A 7,595-nucleotide genomic window follows, 5' to 3' on the forward strand; every position below is an offset into this window, starting at 1 on the left:
AAGCATGTGACAAATAAAATAGAATTTGACCTGTGTTACTGGCATTCATTTGGAATATCTGTCGGAGCTCTGATCTAGTGTTCAGAAATAGCCCTACATTCAATTTGTTGTTGATACTTGTGCAAGTTGAGGTATTATAAAATGAAGGGTACAGGAATAGAACAGCATCCCCCGACCCACCCCTGTCTGTCTCTATGCTGCAATAGTCTAATTCTCTCTCCCTCCCGGAGGACCTGGCCTGGTGACTCCAGGCTGTCCTTAGTCAACGTGGTTGTGCTGCTGCTGCTCCTGCGGCTAGGGAACCCTGACCTGTTCACCGGACGTGCTTCCTTGTCCCGCACCTGCTGTCTCGACCTCTGAATGCTCGGCTATGAAAAGCAAACTGACATCTACACTGTGATTATTATTTGACCCTGCTGGTCATCTATGAACGACATCTTGAAGAACAATCAGGAATTAAATGATAATGTCCACCTGGCACAGGTTTCTTCCTAGGTTCCTGCCTTTCTAGGGAGTTTTTCTAGCCACCGTGCTTCTACATTGCTTGCTGTTTGGGGTTTTCGTCTGGGTTTCTGTATAGCTCTTTGTGACATCTGATGTAAAAAGGGCTTTATAAATAAATGTGATTATTGTCTATTGGGTGGCGGGTAGGAGCGTTGGGCCAGTAACCGGAAGGTTGCTGAAATGAGTCCCTGAGCCGCCAAGGTCAAAATCTGTCGTTTTGCCAGTTAACCCCTAACAACAATTGCTCCCCAGGCAAGGATGACCTGGATGTCAATTAAGGCAGCCCCCGCACCTTCCTGATTCAGAGGAGGTTTGTTAAATGCAGTAGACACATTTCGGTTGAAAGCAGTCAGTTGTGATTGGGAGTCCCATAGGGCGGCGCACAATTGGCTCAGCATTGTCCGGGTTCGGCCAGGGTATGCCGTCATCGTAAATAATTGACTTGCCTAGTTAAATAAAGGTTAAATAAAATGTATTAAAAAATATTGCTGTTATGACTTCCAGGAATGACCAGCAGAGGGAGCCATGGTACTTATTTAGGCCTCTTCCAGAAATGGAATAGACTAGACTAGCTCATTTTTCAGACATCAATTCACATCATGGCAAATCCTATACGCATGTTCATAAATCATACATTGCACATCTATACACATGTTAAAAACATGACATGTTCATCTGATTAATGCTCTCTTCACTGACCTTTATACCTGGGCATGGTTGACACCTGCGGCTCCAGTCATGGACTAATCAATCAGAAGTTATGCAGAATAGGAGTGATTGTGCAACTACACTGAACAAAAATAAACACAAAATGTAAAGTGATGGTTTCATGAGCCGAAATAAAAGTTACCAGAAATGTTACGTTCACAAATTTGTTTACGTCCCTGTTAGTGAGCATTTCTCCTTTGCCAAGGTAATCCATCCATCTGACAGGTGTGGTATATCAAGAAGCTGATTAAAAAGCACGATCATTACACAGGTGCACCTTGTGCTGGGGGCAATAAAAGACCACTATGTGCAATTTTTTGTCACACAACACAATGCCACAGATGTTTCAAGTTTTCAGGGACCGTGCAGTTGGCATGCTGACTGCAGGAATGTCCAACGGTGCTGTTGCCAGATAATTAAATGTTAATTTCTCTACCATAAGCCACCTCCAACGTTGTTTTAGAGAATTTGTCACCGTACTATTTACATTGACAACCCCCTCCCCCTCCCCTCCGTTTTGTACACTGCTTCTACTCACTGTTAATCTATACATAGTCACTTCACCCCTACCTACTGTGGCAGATCAGGGGGTTTGGTCAAGACCTTTACACAGATCAGACACGGACAGAGTAGGACTAGCTCAGTTTCAAGGGTGTTTATTTAAATAATAAATCAAAAAGAAAAGGATAGGTCTCCCCCATGAGACCCTCCCCGGGATACCATCTTCTGGTCTCCAGGTCTTGCTGTATCCTGTCGGGCACAAAAACTGAACACCCTCCTCATACCACTGCAACCGTCCCCAACTATACGGGAGTCCTTTCTTTCTTTCTTTCTTTCTTTCTTTCTTTCTTTCCTTCCTTCCTTCCTTCCTTCCTTCCTTCCTTCCCTTCCCCCAACTATACGGGAGTCCTTTCTTTCTTTCTTTCTTTCTTTCTTTCTTTCTTTCTTTCTTTCTTTCTTTCTTTCTTTCCTTCCTTCCTTCCTTCCTTCCTTCCTTCCTTCCTTCCTTCCTTCCTTCCTTCCTTCCTTCCTTCCTTCCTTCCTTCCTTCCTTCCTTCCTTCCTTCCTTCCCTTCCCCCCCACTCTCTGCCTGTGTGCTGCCCTTCTGGCAGCTTTATGGGCCTTGCACAGCTGGTGAACAATTAGCCCTTGATTACTCACCAACTCCCAATCAGCCCCAATTAGTCCTGGCCAGAGAGCCAATCGAGACCTGGCACGTCCAACAAATGAAGCCATCGCCTCATGATGTATACTCCGTATGTCACCAGGCCTTGACGAGTCTCCCCCTGGTGGCTGACCTGCTGTACGCCACACTACATGTACAAATTACCTCAACTAACCTGTAACCCCTGTATATAGCCTCGTTATTGTTATTTTATTGTGTTACTTTTTACTTGGTAAATATTTTCTTAACTCTTCTTTAACTGTGCTTTTGGTTAGGGCTTGTAAGTAAACATATCACGGTAAGGTCTACACTTGTTGTATTCGGCGCATGTGACAAATAGTTTGATTTGAAACGTACAACAAGTAGCGGTGCTGATGTCAACATTGTGAACAGTGCGTCATGGTGGGGTTATGGTATGGGCAGGCATAAACTACGGACAACAAAAACAATTGCACAATAGCAATTTGAATGCACGGAGATACCATGACAAGATCCTGAGGTCCATTGTCGTGCCTTTTATCCGCCGCCATCACCTCATGTTTCAGCAAGGATCTGTACACAATTCCAGAGAGATGAAAATGTTCCAGTTCTTCCATGGCCTGCATACACACCAGACATGTCACCCATTGAGCTGCTTGTAATGCTCTGGATTGATATGTACAACAGCTTGTTTCAGGTCCCGTAAATATCCAGCAACTTCAGAAAGCCATTGGAGAGGAGTGGGAGAACATTCCACAATCAACAGCCTGATCAACTCTATGCGAAGGAGATGCGTCACGCTGCATGAGGCAAATGTGGTCACACAAGATACTGACTGGTTTTCTGATCCATGCATTCCTTTCTAAGGTATTTATGACCAATGCATATCTGTATTCCCAGTCGTGAAATCCATCAATTAGGGCCTAATTAGTTTATTTCACTGATTTCCTTACATGAACTGTAACTCAGTAAAATCTTTGATATTGTTGCATGTTGCATTTATATTTTTGTTGGCTGTATATATACAGTGGCAAGAACGTATGTGAACCCTTTGGAAATACCTGGATTTCTGCATAAATTTGTCATAGAATTGGATCTGATCTTCATCTAGGTCACAACAATAGACAATCACAGTCTGCTTAAACTAATAACACAAACAATTATGTTTTCATGTCTTTATTGAACGGACTGTGTAAACATTCACAGTGCAGGGTGGAAAAACCACATGAACCCTTGGATTTAATAACTGGTTGACCCTCCTTTAGCAGCAATGACCTCAACCAAACGTTTTCTTTTGTTGCAGATCAGACCTGCACAACGGTCAGGAGGAATTTTGGACCATTCCTCTTTACAAAACTGTTTCAGTTCAGCAATATTCTTGGGATGTCTGGTGTGAACTGCTCTCGAGGTCATGCCACAGCATCTCAATCGGGTTGAGGTCAGGACTCTGACTGGGCCGCTCCAGAAGGCGTATTTTCTTCTGTTGAAGCCATTCTGTTCTTGATTTACTTCTGTGTTTTGGGTCATTGTCCTGTTGCATCACCCAACTTCTGTTGAGCTTCAATTGGCGGACAAATAGCCTAACATTCTCCTGCAAAATGTCTTGATAAACTTGAATTCATTTTTCTGTCGATGATAGCAAGCTGTCCAGGCCCTGAGGCAGCAAAGCAGCCCCAAACTATGATGCTCCCTCCACCATACTTTACAGTTGGGATGAGGTTTTGATGTTGATGTGCTGTGTCTTTTTTTCTCCACGCATACTCTTGTGTGTTCCTTCCGAACAACTCAAATGTAGTTTCATCTGTCCACAGAATATTTTTCCAGTGGCGCTGTGGAACATCCAGGTGCACTTTTGCAAACTTCAGACATGCAGCAATGTTTTTTTTGGACAGCAGTGGCTTTTTCCGTGGTGTCCTCCCATGAACACCATTCTTGTTTAGTCAACAGAGATGTTAGCATGTTCCAGTTATTTCTGTAAGTCTTTAGCGGACACTCTAGGATTCTTCTTAACCTCATTGTGCTGCACAGTGCTCCTGCAGTCATATTTGCAGGACGGCCACTCCTAGGGAGAGTAGCAACAGTGTTTCTGTCTTTCTCTCGGAGGACCTGAGCCCTAGGACCATGCCTCAGGACTACCTGGCATGATGACTCCTTGCTGTCCCCAGTCCACCTGGCCGTGCTGCTGCTCCAGTTTCATCTGTTCTGCCTGCGGCTAAGGAACCCTGACCTGTTCACCGGACGTGCTTGTTGCACCCTCGACAACTACTATGATGATTATTATTATTTGACCATGCTGGTCATTTATGAACATTTTAACATTTTAACATCTTGACCATGTTCTGTTATAATATCCACCCTGCACAGCCAGAAGAGGACTGGCCACCCCTCATAGCCTGGTTCCTCTCTAGGTTTCTTCCTAGGTTTTTGGCCTTTCTAGGGAGTTTTTCCTAGGGAGTTTTTCCTAGCCACCGTGCTTCTTTCACATGCTTTGCTTGCTGTTTGGGGTTTTAGGCTGGGTTTCTGTACAGCACTTTGAGATATCAGCTGATGTACGAAGGGCTATATAAAAATACATTTGATTTGAACTTTCTTCATTTATAGACAATTTGTCTTACCGTGGACTGATGAACATCAAGGCTTTTAGAGGTACTTTTGTAACCCTTTCCAGCTTTATGCAAGTCAACAATTCTTAAGTCAACAATTCTTAATTCTAGGTCTTCTGAGATCTTTTGTTTGAGGCATGGTTCACATCAGGCAATGCTTCTTGTGAATAGCAAAATCAAATTTTGTGAGTTTTTTTTTATAGGGCAAGGCAGCTCTAACCAACATCTCAAATTTTGTCTCATTGATTGGACTCCAGGTTAGCTGACTCCTGACTCAATTAGCTTTTGGAGAAGTCATTAGCCTAGGGGTTCACATACTTTTTCCGACCTACACTGTGACTGTTTAAATTATGTATTCAATATAGACAAGCAAAATACAATAATTTGTGTGATATTAGTTTAAGCACACTATGTTTGTCTATTGTTGTGACTTAGATGAAGATCAGATCAAATTTGATGACCAATTTATGCAGAAATCCAGGTAATTCCAAAGGGTTCACATACTTTTTCTTTCCACTGTGTAATTTAATAACCACTGATTTTATTTAACATATTGCATGGATATGCATTGCTTAATCATATCTTTCCATAAATGTTCCTATGGTTAGATGCTCCCAGATCTACGATAAATAGAATACATTGTACAGTAATATTGGGGTGTGCTTTAAATGGAGAGGATTTCTGGTTAAATAAATCTGTTCTGTCAGTAAGTACTGCTGGTAAGAGATACACACCCGCCATCTAGTTGTTCTGCTGCAGTGACTCACTTCTCACCCTGCTTATGGAATCCTACCTATCCCACTGGTGTCTAGGTCCCATCGGTATCTGGGTACAGGACACTCAAAGGATGTGTCATAGTGTGTGTGTGTATTGTGTGACATAAACAGTGATTTTTTTTTTAAGAACTCAGTCGGGGTCTCAACTTACTGTTGACAGTCAGAATAGTAGAATACACAAGGTGACATTTGATTGTGCATCAGAAGTTTTTCTCTTGTTATATCCAGTCACTGACAGTCACTCAATTAGCCCATGTCAGGTAACATTTTTTTTAGATTGGTAAATTAGTCTAGCCAGCGTGGTAAATTAGTCTAGCCAGCGATCTAAATGTATCTAATCATGGTTGAATTAACGACCGGCTTCGAAAGGCAAGTGCCAAGGGGCCCTGACCTCTAGGGGGGCCCCATTGATTTTGTTAGTCACTCTCACTCAGATATCATATTAACATGGCATAAGTCATGCAAAATGTGTAGAATTGCAGGAAATTAGCTTAAAAACTGCAAAAGATTATCTTGACTCTATGACAAGATATGTAGAATTGCAAGAAATTGCCTGTAAAACTGCAAATCTTTCTCTCCTTCGCATGGAAAAATTTGTAGATTTACATCAAACTTGCTTTATAACTGCAACATTTTCTCTTCACAGTGAAGATGGGGACTAATAAAATGTTTTACCCTCGAGGTGGGGGGCCTCCAAACCAAATCTCACTTCGGCCCCCAAGAAGCTACGGCCGGCCCTGTATGTAGGCCTAATCAACTTTTCAACAATTTAGGTTAATTTAGAAACCTCAAAGTAAGCCCTTTTTTATATTGTTTTCATTGTAGGCTACCATGGACATCTCATTGTAGCACTTCTGATAAATAAAAGTAACTAACAATAGACCACTATAGCGTAATGTAATCTGAGTTATATCACTTATTGTAGTCTGATCAATACTTTAGTGACAATTTACACTTTTTTTCAATTTGTAATTTCACCACTGAGTGTTTTTTTGGACCATCTCTTTTTTTGGACCATTTCTAGCTAGCAGATTGTAACGGGCTAATATGATGCTCCGTTAGCTGTTACAGGCAGTGGCGACCCGTCATTTTGACCCCCACATTTTTATGGGGGGGCTTCCTGTTTTGCATGTTATTTTGGCATTAATACGTGTCACATATTAGTTTGCAAACAATGTAAACAAATATATATAAATCATTGAGTTAATTAAGCCGCATACAAACATGGTCTCTTTTTTTTGTTTTCTTGAGTAAGGCAGCTCCAAAATGTAGATGTTTCAGCCTATCTCAGTGCTTTCTGTGGTGGTGGGGCAAGCCAGCAGATTGTGTTATTGTGTTTTGGAAGGTGTTTTATGTTTTTCTGTTTTGTAATGTTTCAAAGGTCTATCGTTATACCGGCATCTACGTAGGCTAATGTCTAGCTGGTTAATGTATGTAATGTAAGGTTGGGGTAAATGAACTGAATGTCAGACCATTCTGACATGCAGCTAGCTATGTCATATTTCATATTCAAATGAAGTGTGTGTGTGTTAGTGTATGTAACAGGATAGCTGTTGTCTCACCTTTAGGACCTCTCTTTAGAAATGGTTGAACTGGATCGAACTGGTCTGAGACTTAGTCTGGTTGGAAAGGGCAGGGAATGGTAAAATAATTGAATAAGTATACAGTTCGTCATCTTTTCCTATACTGGAAAGACCAGGGCCCTTAGACTTCAATGGCCTGGCCTTCTTGGGTAGACTGAGGCTTCGACTGTGTGTGTATTGAGGCGGCAGGTAGCCTAGTGGTTAGAGTGTTGGGCCAGTTACTGGAAGGTTGCTGGGTTGAATCCGCGAGCTGGCAAGATTAAAATCTGTCATTCTG

The sequence above is a fragment of the Salmo salar genome, chromosome ssa20, assembly GCF_905237065.1.
Source record: "Salmo salar chromosome ssa20, Ssal_v3.1, whole genome shotgun sequence".
In the NCBI taxonomy this organism is placed as follows: Eukaryota; Metazoa; Chordata; class Actinopteri; order Salmoniformes; family Salmonidae; genus Salmo; species Salmo salar.